The sequence below is a fragment of the Periplaneta americana genome, chromosome 16 (genome assembly GCF_040183065.1).
Source record: "Periplaneta americana isolate PAMFEO1 chromosome 16, P.americana_PAMFEO1_priV1, whole genome shotgun sequence".
NCBI classification, from domain to species: domain Eukaryota; kingdom Metazoa; phylum Arthropoda; class Insecta; order Blattodea; family Blattidae; genus Periplaneta; species Periplaneta americana.
The window spans coordinates 153603658-153627099 of record NC_091132.1 but is presented as its reverse complement, the minus strand read 5'-3'; the positions used below and the strand labels follow the sequence as shown (position 1 = coordinate 153627099).

Here is a 23442-nt window from a genome sequence, read left to right as displayed (position 1 = left end):
GTCCACATTAAATTCAACGTATTCATAACGTAGGCCTGATATATTGCTTCATGTAGGCTACACAGCTGGCAGTGTTCTTTTTATGAATAAGCGGTCGTACAAATCATTTTCTTTTCATCTGAACTATTGCTAGAATATGCGTTTGTTTTTTTATTTGCTCTGTATGTTGTTAAATAACTACGGAACATCGTCTTTGGTTAACAAATTGTTCTAGTATTCGTTTCATATCAGTCTTACGGTATTGAATTATGTCCATAATGTGGGCGAGATGATATCAGGCTGGAAAATTCGCTCTGAATGCATTTTTTTACACAATTTCTAATTTTCAGCAGATTTACGATACCCTATGCCGTTTCTCTGCCAATGCAGAGTTAATTGCAATATACGGTAATTCTGTTATTTTCCTGGCACTTTTATATCCGTTTTCATAAACGTACTGATTTAGATTATTTACCGTACTGTATGTATTTTGCTCTCTACAAATCACCGTTAGTCAAATGAAATAGTCTATAATAGTTGTTTGTAACGAATTAGTAGACAACCTCAATCCCTCCTGATCGCCTCCCTTACGAATTTCTTTCTCACTTTAATCAAATTTCATTTATACTGGTCCTTAAATTACATAAACTAGTGCTGAGGTAGTTACGGTGATTTCTGAAGTGAAAATCGTTCAATTTATAAGGGTGAAATCAAAAATAATTTTTGTAGTCTTTCCTTGTCCTTAATTGAAAATTTGAGTTAACTTCATATTACGACAATATTTCTTCCTTCTTCTGCAGTTAACATAATCGCAGATGGACATTTCTAAATGAAGTTTGTTACACAGAAACCTTTGAGACAATATTGACACTTGAAGTTCTTATATATATATATATATATATATATATATATATATATATATATATATATATATATAAATATATACATATATATACATATATATATATAGTTCATCTATAAGAGTTAAACTAGTGCTGCACTATGCCATGCACCCCACCCCTTGTTTTCTCCCTTGAAATATATCGGTGCCGGGTAGAGTTCCCGGGTAGCTCAGTTGGTAGAGCGTTGATACATTAAACCAAAGGTCCCGAGTTCGATGCCCGGCCCCAGAACAATTTTTCCCTATAAATTATTCAAATCAACTTTGCAGGGAGTTATACCTGAAAATCTTGATTAGCGCTGAGGTAGTTTCCTTCATACTCAGCTTCTTCACCTTGCATACATGAGTCTGTAACAGGTTAGGTTTGGTCAGTGCTGTCATGGTAATTTTTTTCTTGGCCATGCACCCCACCCCTTGTTTTCTCCCTTGAAATATATTTTACTCTCCTCTCTCTATCTCTCCAATTGTCATTTAATTATTTTTTTTTAATATTAAAGAAGAAGTAAAATTGTTTTGCTTTACAATTTAATTGTACAAGTTTGATTTAAAGAATACACCATGTAGCACCACCATTGATGCACACTTGTCTCGATGAATCCTGGAGTGTATATTTGCAGCACTTCTCGTTTTTCAACCATTATTTTATATAATTCTGGATTCCAGTGCTGAAGAGGTGGATAATTTTTTGTTTATAAACATCAAACAAAATACCGGTAGGTACAGTAGGAACAGCAAGAGATGATCTAAGATCTGTGTAGATCTCCATGTACAAAACTTAGGCACCCATATGCCGTATGGCTCCTTACAGACAAAATTTTCATTTCCCCATACGATTAATTAAAAAAAAATTGCAGGTTCCATACGATATATGGCCTGGTGTGGCCTCCATGACAGCACTGGGGTCAGTTAGTTTAGGCACTTTTACACCTTGCATATACAATCAACTGCATATCCACAAAAAAATTCCTTATAAATTGAATGGTTTTCACTTCAGAAATCACAGGAACCGCTTCACCCAGGTAAGTAGTTAGCAGTTAATCATTTCAAAGCTCTTGTTATATTATGAAATAGCATCACACAATGCTACCAAAATAAATGTTCCCAGTGTTAAAATTACAGAGTGTAAATTTCGCTTAGGACAGTTTTTGCTCTGGAAAATTAAAGGAAACAAACAGTATATCAAACCAGCAGCTGAGACACAAAGCACCTGAAATTCGAAAGTGGTTAAACATTTTTATATTTCGTTCTTTCTTATTTACCAGCAACAGAAGTACCAGTATCAGATTTTTTGCAGAGCTAATATCAGAGGCCCCTCCTATTAGAGAATGTTTTGAATATTATTATATTCTGGAAAACTACATTGGCACATCAACCTCCCCTCCCCCCGCCTGAATTCTGAGCTCAAGCACGAAAATTTCAAAATGTACAAACTACAGATGCGGCAGAATGTTACCACAGTGGTCTTCAGCAAGAATTTTGTAAGACATATCCAAATATCTTCATGGTCATTATATGTATTAAAGTAAAACATATACCACATGTGAAGTACCTACTAAAAATGAGAGAAATAGAAATGGGAAGGACAATAAAAAAAAGTGGAATGGACAAACACTAAGAAACTATTCATCTTGAATCAGTATGAACAATAGGACACTTTTTTTTTGTTTTTTTTTTTTTTTTTGGTGCCAGTGGTATAGAATATGAAATTAAGTTGCATCAATAAGTTTTTCGAGTTTAGCATTACTTTAAGTATTTATTGTCCCCCTGTTGGAAAGATGGAATTACTTTGTTTGAAACTTGATGAAATTGTATTGTACCTTAACTCACTTTATTAAGGTACAATAAAATTCAAAATAATAACTGCAGGCCATTTTAAAATAAATCTGTTGGATGTAAATTATTTCTTAATTTATTAGGACCATAAAGGTATTTTTACAAGCGATAGATTGAATCATTTTTATCTTAATAATTTAATGTAGGATGATTATTTCGGGAATTGTTATGCTCTAAATTGTGAGGATATTTTAATACTTTTTTAAAATATAAATTTGGAATATGTTTCCAGTTAGTAAAGAGTAATTCAGAGAGACAGAGGTCTCAAGCATATTTATTGACACATGCCAGAATTATTAAATATGAAAAAAAGAGTTCTTGCACTAACATACTGTTTATAAAGTAACCAAATCTTAAGAAATACAGTATATGTACTGGCATTCTATATAAAGGCATAGGAGTGAATATAAATCTGTTTGAAGGAATTCCTATTTAATATTCCTGCTATAGGAACATGACAAAATAAATACAACGCAGCATGGAAGCTAATTCAACTCTTTATCGAGTATTGTTGATGAGATGTGTTATGAAGGTAGACCGAATCATTCAATATAAATGTATAAATAGGACGAATAATAATAGATTAATTTCAATGTATTTAGTATCAAAACTGAAAGCGGTAACTAGTCTATGAATGATGTCTTAACAAGTATAAATAAAATGGACTCTTGACAAGAGACACACATTTGGCTTCAGTAATAACTAGGACTTCAAGGAATTTATGGTAGCTCACATGTCAGGCAAAACTCTGAATAGTCAGCATTGTCAAACTATAGAAGCGCGATTAAAAAGTATTTTTTTCCCCACCCATTACATATGATTGCTTTTTTCAAGTCCCGGTAATAACATTATTAAATTAATTATCCCACATATTTGGGTGGTGCCTTTCTTTGTTTCTGACATAATTTATGAGAGTTTCTCTTTTACACTTCAATAGAGAAATACAACTTTCAGTGGACAATGAACGTGTAACTCTAATGGAACTCTAAGAACCACAACATTAATGTTTTCTTCTTTTCTTTCTTGCCCTTTAGTTTTTGTTGCAGATAACATCATGCTATTGGATAATTATACATGCACCTTCCTAATAAAATTGGCATATATTTCACTGGTCTCAGATGTAAAATTAAATGTATAATAGCTTCTCGGTGAAAAATATTTACTGAAAATTATTGTAGGATTTGAATAGAAATGCCACTTCTCAGGCAAGGTTATTCGTGGATGACTGTATGATATATAGAAAACATTAGTGATAAATCTTATATCACCACCTTGCAAAACTAGCTTGACGTTATTGAAAACTGGACTACAACAAATAAAATTAAAATCAATGTGAGTAAAAGTAAATCAATATGTATCCTTCTGTAAAACACAAAATTAAATTCGTCTCACATACCAATTAAATGGATCACCAGTGCCACAAGTAAACACTTAGGTACTGTATATATTTTTAGTAACAAACTGGTTGAAATAAGTCACTAATATTACAAGGATAGCCTGGAAAGCACTACATTTCTTTATGCGTAATCTTAAGAAAGCTAACCGAAAGTCAATAGAATTAATGAACAGTTTCCCTGGAAAAGGATGAGGCGATTGAATATTCCTAAGTCTCAGATGTAAGACACTGCGCATGATCGGAGACCAGAGCACTGATACACAAGATAACGAATATTGGGTTACTTAAATGCAGGCTATTTGGTTTGTTACTACCATCGTTCCGAAATTCACTTCAAATACTGCAAAACATATGATAATATTACGTAAATAAAATATAAATATATACGTAAATCGTGTAGTAAAATCGACAATGGACCTTCATGACTAGATCGACACTCCGCACAGAAAGGAAAGCTTTCGTGTCGTTTCAATAGCTCAGACGCTAAGACTTCTACCTGTTGTGTAGAAGAGAGCGAGTTCGATTCTTAGTCTACGTCAACGATTTTTTTTTTGTCTAAATAATGTTGAAATAGTTAAGTAACGTTAAAATAGAGTTTTACAAAGTCCTGAAATTAAAACTGATCACAGACAATACAAAATTACAAGTTATAATATTATAAACGTTAATCTAGTGAATGCATTTACATACACACATATACAATGTAAATGCATATATATTAAAAACTAACAATTAAAATGAAATTAAAAATATTCCTAAGCCACACAGACAAATTTTTACAAAGGTTTAGAGTCCTAGGCTATGTCATTTGCTGAGTAATTATTACAATATTTTATTAGTAGCTTTCCCATATGTGTAAGAAATGCACTCGCACAAAACACTTTTTGTTAAAAGTGTGGCTTTGGATTATTTCACTCTCACCCCTTCAGTTGATTTTAACTATTTTATCTACGTGTTTCCAATAGTGTTTAATTTAATGTGCATTCAATTTTATTCATGTTATGATTGAATGAAAAAGCAATGTTGCAGTTATTGACTAATTACATATATTAATAATAATTATTAAATGCAACTGTTAAGTAACCAATTGCAGTATCTTTTGCAAAATCTTGAATGTTTAAGTTGTCAATAATATTTCTGTACCATATACTATAAGACGTTAAAAGAATTTGCAATAGATTTGGAATCCTCTACTTTATAATCACTTGTTTTAATGAAAAAATATTTTCTTTCTTAGAATATCTACAAGTTTAACTTTAATAATATTCCGAATAGCTTTAATTGCATTATCTGAATTTTGTACTTTTCTATTCAAATGTATTCTATTTCCCTCTTTCATTATTTTTGATAAATTACACTGTACTTCTTGTAGTATTTAAGAACATGAGGATCATTACATTTCAGCTCATTACATAGAGATTCTTCTTTTTAATACATTAGATTTTTAAGTTCCTGAGTTATCTACATTTTTTTACTTTTGACTTTTTTCACAACATTCGGTGGAGAACATCCACTGAAGTGGTTCTGAAATTAAGTGAAAGATACAATACATTTACCCTTAATACCAGTAGTACCAGTATCATATACGTTTTTCCAAGATTCATATTGTAGACATAAATGTAAATAATCACTAGATACTTGAAATTGCTCAGTGACATTGGAAACACTTAGGATTTGTTTATCATGTTCAGAAAAGCCATTGATTATAGATTCTGTCGAATAGAAATTCAGTCTAATTCTGTGTGCAAAACTTTTATCAATGGCTGTGCTACTTCAGCTTGTATGCTGGTAGGAAAATTACGCTACAACTAAGGTTGTCAGTTTCAAGGAGTGAATTTAATTTACTTTTACGGAAAAGTTCCGAGAGATAATCTGTGTTTATGTCACTACAGAGTAGCCACCTATGCCCACCGACGCCCTCGAAATCGAGACGAATTGTGGAATCAAGTTGCTGACACCTGGGAAGATCTCGCCGAGGATCAGAACCTGTTCCACAATCTCGTGACATCCATGCCGGATTGACTTAGAGCTGTAATAGAAGCTGATGGCATGTGGACAAGATTTTAAGTTAACAGGTCTCGTTTTGTTTCTTATGATTATTGTTTCAGGAAGAATACTTTTAACTTCCAAGTAAGATTTTTTTTTTTTTGACGAGGTTCAGCCCACTTGTAAGACCCAGAATTTGGGCATAAATTATTCCATATTTTTCGACAAATTAGACAGTCGAGGAACTGTGAAGAAATTAATTACACCTCAATAAAAAAAAATTTTACCCGGGATCGAACACGAGACGTTTCGGTTATATAGTAGAACCGACACACTACTATATGAGCTACCGAGACAAGACAGTGACAGCAGCAGTCCAGAATGTAGATTCCATAGCAGGCATTTGCCATTCAGTACAGAGAAGCAATGATATTTTGTGACTCGAGCTATGTTGTGAAATCGTGGCCTTAAATCGCTATCTTCTTCGTGATTCTTATTCTGGTCCTTGTCCTTGTTGTGGTCCTTGTAACAATTCTTGTTGTATATGTCATGGTATTTATTGTTACGTCGATATCGAGTGAACCACGCTGTAGAACTTTAACTTCCGACGACCAAGAGTCGTCTCATTCCTTTTAAGGGTAACTGTACATAACCCATGTTCAGTCCACTGCTGTGGAGTAATGGTAGGCACATCTGACCGTGAAATGAGTGGGCCCGGGTTCAAATCCTGATTGGGACAAGTTACCTGGTTGAGGTTATTTCCGAGGTTTTCCCCAATTGTAAGGCGAATGTCATGTAATCTATGGCGAATCCTCAACCTCATCTCGCCAAATATAATTTCACTATCACCAATCCCATCGAGGCTAAATAACCTAGTAGTTGATACAACATCGTTAAATAATCAATTTAAAAAAGACGTCAGATAAGCAGAGGAAGTTACAAAAGCTTGTGGTGGCGAAGAATTTAAAGTTTCCGTGTTGTTCAAGAAAGGAAAGTACTACAAATGGGAGGAAAAGTAGATAGCCTATATTGGTGTATTCATCACATGATATTACACAGGAGATATCACCACATATGGTTGTAAATAACCAAGGACATTTTAAATCTGAATGTGTATTTTAGTGTAATCAAGTGTTGCTTTGTATAATAAGAACTGTAGGCACTGTGTATAAATCTCGATATGCATCGGAAAAAAATAGTAATCAACTTGGCAGAAATGTTCGTGTGTCACAATATAATTCGTAATATTTTATTTGTTAATGGCACTGTTATTTTTATTAAAGTATGTCAGCAGTTACATGTACTACACAAGTGTCTTAATTCTTTGGAAAACAACTATTTATGTCATTTGGCAAAATAATAATATGAACATTTTCCATTTTGGTAATAAATTAAGTGGCAAGAAAATGTTCATATGTCACACCATATAATATTTCATATTTTTTACATTATTAATTATTCCTTTTCATTAAGATTTTCTGTTTATATTTTGGAATGCTTACGTTAAAAGACAGTGATGTCTCTTTCATAAACTCTTAAGTATTTAATTAAATATCCTGTGACGATCATAGTTACTTCGAAAATGTTATGTGTATCACTATGGAATGACCCATCAGTATTGATAGTATTGTTACAAATTACAAAACCTGAAACTGTTAGAATGGGATCAGGAGTAGTGACAAAAAAATGTAATGTTGTAGGCCTACATCAACATGACTATTTTAATCCAGTGTCTAATAAGGTGTGAAGGCCTTTTGGGGTAAACAGTATTGAAAATGTGAGGGATGGGGTATTCCTTGGTAATGGATTAGGCCTGTATATTTTATAATATTATTAACTATATATTGTTAAAGTACCTAGTAAATATCGTAATATGTATATTATATAATACTGTAAACGAGACATCACAGGCTGCAAACTAGATTATTCTTGTGTTTGTATAATTATACGAACATGTATGAAATAAACAAGACTACTATTGCTTAGGTTAGGATAGTATTATTTATATATTGTAATCAGGCTATATGCACAAATTTTCCAATTTACTACTATCATAACTAAATAGGTAATGTTAACATTAATTTTCATACGCTTTTGTGGTAGAAGTTAAAATAATTCGAAGTAAAGTATAACAAAACTCCGACAACATTATAATCATGAACGTCAAATTCTCTTATTTTATTTATTTTTCAGTGTTTAGTACCTTATTTCCCATTGTTCTTTGGATTTATCATTAATAAAATATCAATTAACGGATAAATTATGTTATACACTCAGTTGATAATATAAATAATATTCACGACAAATATATAAAAACAGAAGAGATAACGAATCATATTATTGCCGCCCGATACGGTACCATTACAACATGGTCTACATATTCTGTTTACCGGTACATTGGCTTTGCCTGGCAGACTGGCAGAGATTCTGAATTGTATTCAATACAAAGGCGTACTTTATCTTATCTCTTCGCTTCGCCCACGTGACAACTATAAATAGGTGCCTCGTTGCGAACTTGCCAAGTTGCCAAGGTCATATAGGTCAATAATATTTATCCATGGTCATCAGTTGTCGACAATACATACCGAGATTATCTCGTAAGCAAGAAATAATCGATTTAGAGTTCGTGTCTCTTGATGGTGTTGGTCATTGTGCCATCTGTTGACGATTATTGAACTACATCAAGCCGGCCTCGACTGTAAACCCTAAAGCCTATATAAAAGAGCTATCTGTTAGTATATATGATCTAGGGTTCTACGTACCAAGCGCTCTGGCAACTGAGTTACGCGAATTCAATCCACAGCACTGGACCGAATGCTCCTCCTTTAGTGTTTTCCTTTGTGGCCTGACTCCTAGTTAGGCATATATGGTGATGTATATGTCCAATATCAACTGCCATTATATTAGGAGCGCACTCAATTGAGTGACTTGTTTGGTCGGGATTCCGCAGTTAAGTGCACAGTAATCTGTACAGACATACGCACTGCAGCTATGAGAATATTATAGATTTATTAATTTGCCCTACATAATAATATCTGTAATATTGACAATTAATATTTGAAGGAGGAGCATTCGGTCCAGTGTTGTGGATTGAATTTGGCATAGCTCAGTGGTCAGAGCGCTTGGTACGTAGAACCAAGGACCCGGGTTCGATCCCCGGCATTGGAGGGAATTTTTCTCCTCAAATATTAATTGTCAATATTACAGATATTATTGTGTAGGACAAATTAATAAATCTATAATATTCTCATAGCTGCAGTGCATATGTCTGTACAGATTACTGTGCACTTAACTGCGGAATCCCGGCCAAACAAGTCACTCAACTGGGTGCACTCCTAATATAATGGCAGTTGACATTGGACATATACGTCAACATATATGCCTAACTTGGAGTCAGGCCACAAAGGGAAACACTGAAGGAGGAGCATTCGGTCCAGTGCTGTGGATTGAATTCGGCGTAGCTCAGTGGTCAGAGCACTTGGTACGTAGAACCAAGGACCCGGGTTCGATCCCCGGCGCTGGAGCGAATTTTTCTCCTCAAATATTAATTGTCAATATTACAGATATTATTGTGTAGGACAAATTAATAAATCTATAAAGTATAGTCAAATTTAGTACACACAATAGTGCTCAGGTTTCCTACAGTACTAGACTGAATGGAACTCATCTCAAGGAATCTATAAGCACAAAGTTTCTTGGTTTAGAGTTGAATCATCACTTGAACTGGAAAACACATAGATGTATTACTCATAAACTGAGCTCTGCCTGTTATGCATTAAGATTCTTATCTGCTATTAGTGATATAAACATACTTAAAATGTTACACTTTGCAGAATTTCATTCTGTAATGAAATATGGATTAATATTCAGAGGTAACTCGTCTGAAGCTAAACATATTTTTGTTTTACAAAAGAAAGTTACCTATAAGAATAATGGCTAGTGTGCATAAAGGACATCATGTAAAAATATTTTCCAAAATTTAAAAATCTTGACCTTACCTTGTGAGTACATTCTTTCTCTAATGATGTTTCATATTAGAAACAGAGATACATTTAGTACTAATCAAGACATTCATAACTTACATAAATCAGATCTTCATCTATCCTCTGTTAGTCTAAGTTCTTATTAAAAAAAAAAAAAAAGGAGTTCTCTATTAATGTATTACAGTCTTCAATGCACTATCTAATTATCTTAAAGGTTTGAAGGATCATGAGAAAAGGTTTAGAAAAGAATTAACCAAAATTTCTACATACTCATATTTTCTACACAATAAGTGATTAATTATAATCTGGCTTTCAGGTAGTAGCTCCCTGTAAAGCAGGTTTGAATAATTTCAAGGAAAAATTGTTCCGGGGGCGGTATCAATCCCGGGACCCTTCGCTTAGCGCTCGAACTGTCTTCTGACTGAGCTCTTCATTTGAGTCATGTCGATACAAAGGAAAAATTGTGACGGTGTCGTGTATAGTTCCTGGGGTAGCTCAGTCGGAAGAGCGTTCGCGCGCTAAGCGAAGGGTCCCGGGATCGATACCCGGCCCCAGAACAATTTTTCCTTGAAATTATTCAATTGATGAATTGTTTATACTTGTAAATTGAATTATTCTACTTGATATGAAATGTACATTTTTTTAAAGCTCATTTAAAACATGATTGCAAATTTAATCAATCTGTTTACTATGGTAGATAGTTCCAGTTAAGCTCGGATGATTTTGATTTTCTCCCCCAACAATCGTTTTTACAGCTAACACCTGCAATTGCCTTTCTGTGTCAGTATGCATCTAGAGCTACTTCTGGTTCAGTGGGATGCTATATTCAGTCAGTAATGGCTTCAACAATTGCGGACTTGTGGCACAGGTAAATTATTGGGCTTTCCAATGCCAGATACTGCTTTTCAATGATCGTAAGATGATGTAAAATGAAATGTCTTACCATAAGTACGTCGTGTGTGAACCATATAACACTGCTACACAAAAATGGATTCCCACCTCGAGCACAATCCGGGAAAAAATTAACGAGACAAAAGACGCAACCCACATGAACAACAACAGAAGTGGCCAAGGCGAGGGCAGCAGTGACACAAGAAAATCCACCAACAATAAAGAAGCATCGCCAGCCACACTGGAACATCTGAAGGCACAATTTATTAGATAATACATGAAAATTTGAGTCTAGAGCAGCGGCATAAAGCACGCAGACATGTGTTGAAAGAGCAGCACCTCAGGGAATGCTCACCAACACTAGAAAACTGTACAAAGACCACCGGGAAGGTGAAAACTGGCGATGAGTGGCTTCTCTGGATGAGCATGGAGTTATCTAGATCAGCGGTTCTCAAAGTGTGAGTTGCGATCCCCAGCAGTTCCCAAAGTGTGGGTCGCGACCCCTCCGGGGTTGAGAAGTGTCGCAAGATGATTTACAAAATAAATCAAAAAGTGTCTTATTAACATTTATTTTGTATTAAGAAACATAAACAATATTGAACATAGGAATAAAAAAAGTTTCAATAGTTATAAAGTAAAAAATGATTATTGCGCCTGTCTTTCAGAAAATAGCTTCTCAAATCTGGACTCACCTTTCCAGACACACACAGTGACATCATCATTTGAAGTTCAAGAAAATTTCTCACTTTTGTTTCGATGGTGAACATAGCCGAGAAACTCATTTTGCATAACTACAAGGTTGCAAATATCTAAAAATTTAACAATTGCGTATTTTTGCAAGCTCGAGGTATCCTTGCATTCTTTTGATCCAAAATTGGTCTACACTCTGCGAGAAAAGTATAATTTAAACATTTCATTTTTTGGTACATATTTAAATGAGATTTTCCTTCATAGTTTCTGGAATTTCAACTAGTTGAATGCAACTGCCTGAAAATGAATTCACCATCTATGTCATAGTCGTAATTGTTTTGAGTTTTTTCTGGAATGTACTAAAAAAGTTGTTGAATAAAATTGTGGAAACTTGGTTAGCAAAAACATAGTATTTGACTATCATACGTAGCGAAATTTTCCATGAGCTCTTTAATACACTGGAATGAATCAAATATATATTTCCCAAATGATATTGACCAGAAATCAAGTTTCTTTGTAAACCTTTTAATTTTATCTCTGGCTGTTATAATGTTAACATCTTTACCTTGCAAACTATTATTCAATAGTTTCAATAGTTATAAAGTAAAAAATGATTATTGCGCCTGTCTTTCAGAAAATAGCTTCTCAAATCTGGACTCACCTTTCCAGACACACACAGTGACATCATCATTTGAAGTTCAAGAAAATTTCTCACTTTTGTTTCGATGGTGAACATAGCCGAGAAACTCATTTTGCATAACTACAAGGTTGCAAATATCTAAAAATTTAACAATTGCGTATTTTTGCAAGCTCGAGGTATCCTTGCATTCTTTTGATCCAAAATTGGTCTACACTCTGCGAGAAAAGTATAATTTAAACATTTCATTTTTTGGTACATATTTAAATGAGATTTTCCTTCATAGTTTCTGGAATTTCAACTAGTTGAATGCAACTGCCTGAAAATGAATTCACCATCTATGTCATAGTCGTAATTGTTTTGAGTTTTTTCTGGAATGTACTAAAAAAGTTGTTGAATAAAATTGTGGAAACTTGGTTAGCAAAAACATAGTATTTGACTATCATACGTAGCGAAATTTTCCATGAGCTCTTTAATACACTGGAATGAATCAAATATATATTTCCCAAATGATATTGACCAGAAATCAAGTTTCTTTGTAAACCTTTTAATTTTATCTCTGGCTGTTATAATGTTAACATCTTTACTTTGCAAACTATTATTCAAAATGCGTTCAGTCCATTTTTATGAAAGGACTGGACTAATAGTTTTTTATTCACTGGTCTACGGACTGAGCTGGTTTTCAAGTGATATACACAGTAACACAAACTTTTAGACAACAATTGGCGTTGTTTTGGAAGAAAAGAAGCTTAAAATATAATAATAGAAATGTAAACAAAATCATATATATTTATAAATAATACAAATGGCCAAATGGACTGAGTGAGTTTTAGAATCACATTCTTCAATTGGAAAATAGGTTTGCATATATTCTGATTTCTCAACTTGTACGTACAGGTATATTAAAAGTTCTGTTCTTAACTGTAAAAATTTTTTCAACACAACCCAAGAAAGCCATCTTCCGTGTGATAGAGAGTATTTTCATATAACGAACCCATACCTTCACAAATTTTGCTCAAAATACGAGTTTGCAACGCCCTTCTTTTGATGGAATTTACCACTTTGTATTGAACTATTACTGAAGCACCATGGTGGTAATGGTTTGAAGTACTAGAAATGATGTTTACCTAATATTTCGTGTAATTGTTGTACCATATATAATTGAATTTGGTTATACTTTGGGTGGTATCCACTGATTTTGAGTAAAATTATCATTATTTTCGATTTTACAAGGATTTATATTTTTCGAATGGAGTTTAGTACCTGTACGACAGGTCACAAAAGAAAGTCTCGCCCAAAAGTGGGTCGTGCCTTCAGAAAGTTTGGGAACCACTGACCTAGGTGATACAAACCCCTTGCAATTTACTACCATCCACTGGGCCAAAAGGGGCGCATCAACTTCATCCGGGAAAACAAAGAAAACATTTTCCAAGGGTTTCATGGTGGTTACAGATTATTGTACTCAGAAGCAACTCAAGATTCACAGAGTTGCGAAAAATATAAAGCTAAATTCTTCCTACTTCCAAGAGGACCCAATTTTTCGTGAAGAGAATCCCCGATTGTATAATGAAGAGGCCCCAAATGTTTGGATTCACATGGATAAGGCATCCAGTCATATCTCAAGAGAATCCCTTGTCTATTATAACTGGAAATTTGAGGACAAAGGTATCAGCATGATACTTTTAACAACATCCCAGTGAAGTCACCTGATGCATCACCAATGGATTTTTGCGGGTTTGGTCTGCTGAGACGAGACCTTGCTTCCAGACGTCCCATTACAGTAGAGAGTTTATGGAAAGTCTGCCAGGAGGTTTGGCGTAGCATTCCTCATCCTGTTCTGCAGGACAATCTTCTACAGTGGAAATTATGTTGCAGAGCCATAGTTCATGTGCGTGGGCATCACATCGAAGACAATTGGTGGTGGCAAAAGGGAATCTCACCATGAAAAACGTAAGTAAAGAACGTCCAGTCTTAACTGGGGCAACTTCATAGAACGTCTGGGATAAATATAGCTGTCGAATGGTCTGAATTTTCTCATAATAATTTTGTGAATGACGAGTCCAGATTGATAGAAATTATTTGAAAATAGATTAATATTTTGAACTTCTTTGGTTAATACAGACTTTCAGACTTATTGTTGTATATTTTTGTATAGCTTAACTGATGAACTGTATATACTGTAAATTGAATAGTAGTCTATATAGCTCAAGTGATGAATTGTTTGTGCTTATAAATTCAATTAATCTACTTGATATGAATTGTACAATTTTGTATAGCTTATCGAAGGTAGGCTTGTAAATTGAATTAATATGTTTAATTGTATATTTTTCTATAGTTTAGCCACTGTAAATTGAAAAGTAGTCTGTATAGCTCAACTGATGAATTGTATATGATATAAATTAAATAGTAGTCTGTATAGCTCAACTGATTAATTGTATATACTGTAAATTGAATAGTAATCTGTATAGTTCAACTGATTAATTGTATATACTGTAAATTGAATAGTAATCTGTATAGCTCAACTGATGAATTGTACATGCTGTAAATTGAATAGTAGTCTGTATAGCTCAACTGATTAATTGTATATGATATAAATTAAATAGTAGTCTGTATAGCTCAACTGATTAATTGTAGCCTATATACTGTAAATTGAATAGTAGTCTGTATAGTTCAACTGATGAATTGTAAATACTGTAAATTGAATAGTAGTCTGTATAGCTCAACTGATGAATTGTACATGCTGTAAATTGAATATAGTCTGTATAGCTCAACTGATGAATTGTATATGATATAAATTAAATAGTAGTCTGTATAGCTCAACTGATTAATTGTATATACTGTAAATTGAATAGTAGTCTGTATAGTTCAACTGAAGAATTGTAAATGCTGTAAATTGAATAGTAGTCTGTATAGCTCAACTGATGAATTGTACATGCTGCAAATTGAATAGTAGTCTGTATAGTTCAACTAATGAATTGTACATGCTGTAAATTGAATAGCAGTCTGTATAGCTCAAATGATGAATTATTCATGATTACAAATTGAATTAACCTACTTGATAATGAATTGTACAAGTTTGTGTAGCTTAACAAATGTATGCTTGTAAATTGAATTAATCTGTTTACTGTGTATTGTGTATGTTTGGCTGGTGAATTGTATATGATTTAAATTGAACCTAAAGTGATAAATTGTTTATGCTTGTAATTTGAACAAATTTGCATATTTATTATCAATTTTTGCATTTCTGAACTGATTTAATTGTTTACGCTTTTAAATTGAATTAACTTACTTACTATGTATTATATTTTACAGATCAACTGATGAATAAACGTTGAGGTTTGTAAATTTAATAATCTGATTGCTATATACTGTATATTTGTAGTAGAGCCACAAACATACCTCAGTCGACAGACTTGCTAACCTACCGATCGGGAGCTGTGCTTGGGCTTGGATTGGATCCCTGTTTGGTCTGACTGTCTGCTGGTTTTTTCCGAGGTTTTTCCGAGTCGTGGAGCGGATGCTGGGTGGTCTATGGCGAGTCCTCGGCCTCACCTCACTTCATTTCGCCAAAAAATTGTAGTCTTGCAAAATTTTGACTTGTTCCAAATCTTACAGCTTGAATGCTAATGTCAGATCTATAGTATATAATAAATGAAATGATCTATCTTCGGACAGCTGACTAAACACAAACATTCGACCACATGTCGCTACTTTTGCAGTCCAGCAGTACAAAATAGTGCAATTTCTTTCATAATTTCTATGACTTCTACATTTTCTTGACATTAATATAAAAACCATTTAAGACGTCGTGATAGCTCAGCCAATAAAACAATTTCCTACAGTATTGCAGATAAATGTAGTTTCTCAAAAGAACAATATCCTGAAGTCAAAACATACTATTGGTAAAAGTAGATACAATCCATATATACTTACTTACAAATGGCTTTTAAGCAACCCGCAGGTTAATTGCTGCCCTCACATTAAGCCCACCATCGGTCCCTATCCTATGCAAAATTAATACAGTCTCTATCATCATATCCCACCTCCCTCAAATCCCTTTTTAATATTCTCCTCCCATCTACGTGTCGGTCTCCCCTAAGGTTTTTTTCCCTCCGGCCTCCCAACTAACACTCTATATGCATTTCTGGATTCGCCCAAACATGCTACATGTCCTGCTCATCTCTAACGTATGGATTTAGTGTTCCTAATTATGTCCGGTGAAGAATACAATGTGTGCAGTTCTGCGTTGTGTAGCTTTCTTCATTCTCCTGAAACTTCATCCCTCTTAGCCTCATATATTTTCCTAAGAACCTTATTCTCAAACACCCTTAATCTCTGTTCCTCTCTCAAAGTGAGAGTCAAAGTTTCACAACCATACAGAACAACCGGTAATATAGCTGTTTTATAAATTCTAACTTTCAGATTTTTTGACAGCAGACTAAATGACAAAAGCTTCTTCACCGAATAATAGCAGGCACTTTCCATATTTATTCTGCGTTCAATTTCTTTTACAGTCTCATTCATATTTGTTACCGTTGCTCCAAGATATTTGAATTTTTCCACCTCTTAGAAGAATAAATCTCTAATTTTTATATTTCCATTTCATACAATATTTTGGTCACGAGACGTAATCATATACTCTGTACAATCCATAAATCCTACACAATAATTAAAATACGCGTAATCTCACACACTCAATCTAACCTACAAACAAACGTACCTAAGCTATCCAAACCTAACCTAATTCCCGTAATGAGCAGTTTAACTGTAAACTAAATTAGATGCCACTTCACTTAAATGTATGTATTTTCATAAATAGAAATATGTAAAAGCAACTAAAGTACCTACCTGTTTCAGCTCATATTACCAGTGACATCTTCATGTGGTAACAGTTCCGCCAATTTCAGCTAATGCAACCGGTAGCGTCTCCATGACGTAAGGTAACCGTTTCATAGCAAACTGTACCGTTGCAGTGTATCAGTGGGCCGTGACTGTAGTTGTATCTACAACAAAATTTTGTTCTGGAGTCTTATATTCTATTACTGATTAATTTAGTAGTAACAGAAAATGTACCGTATACTGAATCAAGTTTAGTTTAATATTTAATACTGCTAAACTAGCGCAGAGGTAGTCCCTTCCTACTTGAACTACATACCTCTCGTAACAGGATCATCATGGCTGTGAGATAACTGTGCATACGAGGACTTGATTAATAAAAACCTAAACTACTGGTGTATACGTGTAATAGGAGCACGAAGGAAACTTCATTTGATTGGAATGTGGACGCGAAAATAAATACAGTTAAGGATATCGCTGGCACTGCACGAGAGGTCCTCTCATGCAGTGCCAGCGTGATCCTTACCTGGATTTATTTTCGCGTGCCCATTCCATATCAAATCATAAAGTTCCCTTCTTGCTCTGCTTAATGGTTACACACCTTGCATATACCGGACGAAGGTTAGGTTTGGTTAGTTAAGGTTTTTATTAATCAAGTCCGCATATGCGCACTTATCATCTCACAGCTAAGATGATCCTGTTGGGAGAGGCACGTACATAATCATAATGTAACATGCAAATTAAAACTATCAAATGGCCTAATTGGGCACCACATACATTAAGTTAAAATTTAATGCTAAACGGGAGAATTAGCTATGGTAGCTTTCAACTTCAACCATGCCATGACGGTTACGACCAAATGGAACTAAAAACACAATTTCGGCAACATAAGGACATGATGTTGGCCTGTGGCGTTATTAGACGAAATTTGTTTTCTTTGTATCTCCCTCTCTCTAACTTCGTTCTGAATATTACCGTGCATCTACACGGTTCAAAAAAAAAAACACACGCACGCGCACGCACGCACACACACACACACACACACAGAGAGAGAGACGGTTTTTTTTCGAGGTTTTCCCCAACCGTAAGGTGAATGCCAGGTAATCTATGGCGAATCCTCTGCCTCATCTCGCCAAATACCATCTCGCTATCACCAATCTCATGAACACTAAATAACCTAATAGTTGATACAGTGTCGTTAAATAACCAACTAAATGAATATATATATATATATATATATACTCTAAAAAATGTTAAAAAATAACGACATACCACAAGAATAATCAAAGAAATCCTCAAAATTACAGACATTATCACCAAGCACAATTACTTCACATACAACAAATACTACACTTAAACTGAAGACTTACTCATGGGATCATCTCCAGCATCCTAGCCGAAATTTTCATACACATCATAGAACAGACACACATTCTAAACAATGACAACAGCAAACACTCAAACAATAACATTTACTGGCACAGCTACGTAGACGACATACTAATGATATGCAAATGAAACAAAAGACAGATTGAAAACCTACACAAACACATAAATAAAATACATCCAAAACTACACTATACACTAAAAATAGAAAACAACAAATCCACAAATTTCTTGGACATCACAATAACAAAAACAGACAACAAACATATGTTCAAAATATATAGGAAACCCACTACCACGGTAAAACTCATACAACACTCCAATCACCCCACATAACACAAACACACAGCATCATTCATCAACATTCGTATGAGCCAGCAAGATTATAAGGAAAAAAAAAAACACTATCAAATACATAGCACAGGAAAATGAATACTTTTTATTTTTTATTTTAGTTGGTTATTTAACGACTGCTAGGTTATTTAGCGTCGATGAAATTGGTGATAGCGAGATGATATTTGGCGAGATGAGGCCGAGGATTCGCCATAGATTACCTTGCATTCACATTACGGTTGGGGAAAACGTCGGAAAAAACCCAATCAGGTAATCAGCCCAAGTGGGGATCGAACCCGCGCCCGAATGCAACTTTAGACCAGGAGGCAAGCGCCTTAACCAACTGAGCCACACCGGTGGTTGAAAATGAACAGACAATTCCAACATAATAGTCAACATCATAAGAAATACTAAACCCAACACAAACACAAGAACAAAACAAATATATTCACTAACATACGAAAACAAGAACACATACAAGATTGCATCATGTTTGAAGAAACTAAAATACAACATTGCATACAGAACACACTACAGACATCTTAACACACAGACAAGACACAAATAAATACAATTTAATAGGAGTATACAAACTATCATTTAACAGTTGCAATACCTTTTACATTGGAGAGACTGGAAGAACATTTCAAACACGTTACAAGGAACATATCACAGCCATAATGGAACTATACAAAAATCCAACCTATGCAGAACCCATTACAAACTCCAATCATAAAATTTATGATTTATGTTGCTGTATTTAATACAGCAACACTGACATCAACATGAAAATACTACACATCCAGCCGAAGAACCTGAAATTTGATACTATAGAACAATATGAAATTTATAAACATACAAAAAAAAAAAAACACTCCCAGCACATCTTGAACACTAAACTCAATTTCAAAACACACACCCTTTTCGACAAAATCATGAACACACCCCACCACAACAGGAAACTAGAAGATAGCGCGGATCTCCACTAGACTTTGGACAATGAAGGATAACACTTCGAAATTAGTCAGCCAGATAATGTCCTAAAAAGTTAACACAGTAAAGAAGTTGCAAGTTAATCAGTGATTATCTAAGTGTTAAATGTGTATATACAACAAAGAAAACATTTTTATTAGCATTAAATATTGTTTTCTTAATAACAAAAAATCTTGTGTTCCACTATGTTTTTCTCTCCTCCAGTGCGTATTTGCTTAAAAAGCCTATATTGTATATGCTGTAAATTGTATATAGTAGTCTGTATAGCTCAACTGATGAATTGTTTATGGTTATAAATTGAATTAATCTACTTAATATTAATTGCACAAATTTGTATAGCTTAATGAAAGTATGCTACTTTGTATTGTATATATTTGTATAGTTTTGGTCGATGAATTGTATATGCTTTAAATTGAATAGTAATCTATATGGCGCTATTGATAAATTCTTTGTGTTTGTAATTTGAAGTAGTTTGCATGATATGTATTATCAATTTCTGTATATCACAACTGGTTGAATTGTTTATGCTTTAAATTTAATTAACTTACTTGTTTTGTATTATACATATAGCTCAACTGATGAATGATCGTTTGCGTTTGTAAATTTAATAATCTGATTGGCTAAGTATTGTATACTTCTAGTAGAGCCACCGATGTAGCTCAGTCGGCAGACTCACTGGGCTGCTCATCCGGAGCTGCGTTCGGGCTTGGGTTGAATCCCCCTTTGGTCTTTGGTTTCTTCCGAGGTTTTCCACAGCCATGCGACTGAAGCCGGATGGTCTATGGCGAGTCCTTGGCATCAACCCCTTTGATTTGATTACCTGGTTGGGTTTTTCCGAGGTTTTCCCCAACCAAAAGGCAAATGCCGGGTAATATTTTGACGAATCCTCGGACCTCACCTCATCTCACTACATCTCGCCAAAATATTGTAAAAAATTGCACAAAATTGTAAAAATTGTAGAAAATTACTAAATTGTAAAACTATAAAAATTTGTAAAAATTGTAATTGTAATATTGTAAAATTTTGACTTGTTCCACATCTTAAAGCTTCATTGCTCATATAAGATCTATGGAATAAAATAAATGAATGAATGAATGAATGTATGAACGTGTAGCTTACATGGCTTAGAAGAGGTGATAGCTAAGTGACATGAAGTTGTGGAATATGACAAGGTCAGAGAGGATTTTATGATGGGATAGATATCAAGTGACATGAGGTCGAGGAATGTGACAAGGTAAGGTTAGGTTAGTTGAGGGGATAGCCAAGTGTTATGGTATTTTAATATAAACTTCATTTACATATGTAGTACAAATGCTATCATATTTTATGAGATTGACAAAACTTATTAACTTAAACATAGGATTTCATTTCATTCTCCATGTACTAAATTAAATTACATGATACTATACTTATGGCAAAGTGCATCAACATCGGTTAAAAACGCAGTAGTCATAGATTACGAAACGACAGTTAAACAGTAACCATGGTTAAAATGTAATTTCTGTTCACCATTCACAATCACCGATTACTTAAACATGGCTAGCTGACACCTCATTTAACCAGAGTAAAGTCTATGATGGTACACTGTTTCTACAAAATGACTAAAGGAAAGCATCCATGCCGCTGCGAAGACAATAGTCAACGTCTAAAAACGACCGCGCTCACTCCATTCTACATCGAAATGAACGTGTCCTACATATTCGCGTTGCATTTGTTTGCCTTTCGGCCTGAGAGGATAAAAAGAAAGGAGAGAGCGATCAAAGGGGAAATGCTTGCAAGCGATGGGACGGATGTGACGTCTAACTACACCTTTTGTCCCATAATTCTCCGCGAAATACCGCCAAGTATTTAATTTTGCTACAGGCGTTATGTCACATGGTGAAATTTAAATGTCTAACTCACATTTTAATAATGGTTAGTTGTTGCGTTTATGGTGTAACAGCTAAACCAAAATCTTCAGGAAATGCCGTGACCTTTCATATCTAAGCATTATATTGTTATATTTATGTATAATGAATGGAATTGATATAATAGTATGTAGGCCTAACCATTATGGCTTAAGTTCTTTACAGATTTCCGAAAGATTTAAGTCGTAAAAATGAATGGCTAAAATTTATAAATAAGTCAAATTGGCAGCCAACGGCAAGAAACGTTATTTGTTCGCAACATTTCCTGCAAGAATGTTTTGACAGATCCTCCTCCTGCTCTAGTGCTAGTCTGAAATCATATGCAGTTCCAACTTTGCATGTGGAAAGACTTAAATATGTAAGCATATCATCCACCTATATATATTTAGAATTTAACAATGATGAAGTACAGTGCATTTAATTATAGTCTATAAGATTTCATATACAAAGTAGCCTAGTTTTTTTCTCTTCCCTTTGAGGTTCGGCATCATAATCCAGAGACTCTAAAAGAAGTTCCTTATATAATTTCAACATAATCAGAACTGCCATCAAACTCTGACACACCAAGAAAGTTGGGCGAAAAGGAGGTTAAAAACGACACTGGATAGTAATCACCTCCCAGTCTGTTATAATTCTACACAGAATTCCAGCACTTTTTTCTGCAGAAGAAAAGCACTGGCTATAGCCTATGCAACAAATGCACACTTTTCTCATTTTTCTGTAAATTTAGACATGATAAAGTATAGCTATATAACTTAGTACTGTGAATAATTTCGAGGGAAAAATTGTTCCAGAGCCGGGTATCGAACCCGGGACCTTTGGTTTAACGTACCAACGCTCTACCACTGAGCTACCCGGGAACTCTAACCGACACCGATCCAATTTTTTCCTCTATATCCACAGACCTCAAAGTGGGCTGACAACCGTCAAGCAACCAACTTCGAGTGCACACTATACCCGGCTCCGGAACAATTTTTCCCTCGAAATTATTCAAATCAACTTTACAGGGAGTTATACCTGAAATCTTGATTTGCATAATACACGTCACTGTTCGTTAACAGAAAACCACAATTTAAGTCACACGGAGTTAGTGTGCACTCGAAGTTGGTTGCTTGACGGTTGTCAGCCCACTTTGAGGTCTGTGGATACAGAGGGAAAAATTGGAACGGTGTCGGTTAGAGTTCCCGGGTAGCTCAGTGGTAGAGCGTTGGTACGTTAAACCAAAGGTCCCGGGTTCGATACCCGGCTCCGGAACAATTTTTCCCTCGAAATTATTCAAATCAACTTTACAGGGAGTTATACCTGAAATCTTGATTTGCATAATACACGTCACTGTTCGTTAACAGAAAACCACAATTTAAGTCACACGGAGTTAGTGTGCACTCGAAGTTGGTTGCTTGACGGTTGTCAGCCCACTTTGAGGTCTGTGGATATAGAGGGAAAAATTGGATCGGTGTCGGTTAGAGTTCCCGGGTAGCTCAGTGGTAGAGCGTTGGTACGTTAAACCAAAGGTCCCGGGTTCGATACCCGGCTCCGGAACAATTTTTCCCTCGAAATTATTCAAATCAACTTTACAGGGAGTTATACCTGAAATCTTGATTTGCATAATACACGTCACTGTTCGTTAACAGAAAACCACAATTTAAGTCACACGGAGTTAGTGTGCACTCGAAGTTTGTTGCTTGACGGTT

At 34.6% G+C, this 23442-nt stretch overlaps 1 protein-coding gene and 1 non-coding gene across 2 annotated transcripts in view; both read right to left on the bottom strand.

The window, feature by feature from the left end:
• LOC138691400 (uncharacterized bromodomain-containing protein 10-like) overlaps window positions 1-17283 on the bottom strand; it is a 114943-nt gene extending 97660 nt beyond the window's left edge. The window contains exon 1 of the mRNA XM_069813313.1: window positions 17145-17283. The gene's annotated coding sequence lies outside the window, so the exon portion shown is untranslated. The remainder of the gene's footprint in view (window positions 1-17144) is intronic.
• A 5256-nt stretch (window positions 17284-22539) lies between these two features.
• TRNAN-GUU (transfer RNA asparagine (anticodon GUU)) lies at window positions 22540-22611 on the bottom strand. Its single transcript has one exon. It is a non-coding gene; the product is annotated as a tRNA-Asn (tRNA).
• Between the last annotated feature and the right edge of the window lie 831 nt (window positions 22612-23442).